Source organism: Galeopterus variegatus, unplaced genomic scaffold (assembly GCF_000696425.1).
Source record: "Galeopterus variegatus unplaced genomic scaffold, G_variegatus-3.0.2 Scaffold14225, whole genome shotgun sequence".
In the NCBI taxonomy this organism is placed as follows: domain Eukaryota; kingdom Metazoa; phylum Chordata; class Mammalia; order Dermoptera; family Cynocephalidae; genus Galeopterus; species Galeopterus variegatus.
In genome coordinates, this window is record NW_007740336.1 from 47,003 (window position 1) to 47,637 (window position 635).

Consider the following 635-nt stretch of genomic DNA (forward strand, 5'->3'; position numbering starts at 1 on the left):
CGGCCCGGCCCGCCCCGCCGGGTGACCGCGGCCTTCGCCCCGGCCGGAAAGACTGGACCGGACCGCCTGGAGAGCGGGGAGCCTGCCGCCCTCAGGCCGCCCTGGGCCTGCACTCACCGTGACGGTCACCTCGTCGTCGTGCAGAATAAGAGCCGAGTAGATGCAGGCGAGCTCAGAGACGGAGGCCATGGTGCGGGCCACTGCGGGACTGGCGCTGCCGGGTTCGGTGCTAGTCGCCGGATGAAGTGAGGACCTCACCCCAACGCAGCCTTAGCTCCCTCGGAAGGACCGAGCACCTTGGCGGCAGCTGAGGAAAAGAGTCTGCGCTTGCGCACAGCACCTTATATGTCCACGCAGACCAATCGGCGCTCGCGCCGAGCGGAAGGGGCGGAGCCAGGAAAGACTGGAGGCGCCTGCGCGCTGCGCGTGACTTGCTCTGTGTTCAAAGTTTCTCAGCACTTACAAGTTCGAGCTCCCCTGATTCGGGTAAAAGGCAGGGCTCGGGAAAATCGAAAATACTTTCAGGGAAAGTTTACCTGGGTAAGTGCACCTCACCTCCACTGGTTTCATGGGCTACTTGACTTGGCAGGAGCTCCTCTGTAGCCCTTGTGACGCCATTGGGACAATCACCTAAT

General features: G+C 62.8%; 1 pseudogene across 1 annotated transcript; it reads right to left on the reverse strand.

The window, feature by feature from the left end:
• Positions 1-117: 117 nt before the first annotated feature.
• LOC103581906 lies at positions 118-340 on the reverse strand (annotated as a pseudogene). The gene has a single exon (XR_549705.1). The product of XR_549705.1 is annotated as a 60S acidic ribosomal protein P1 pseudogene (transcript).
• Positions 341-635: the final 295 nt, after the last annotated feature.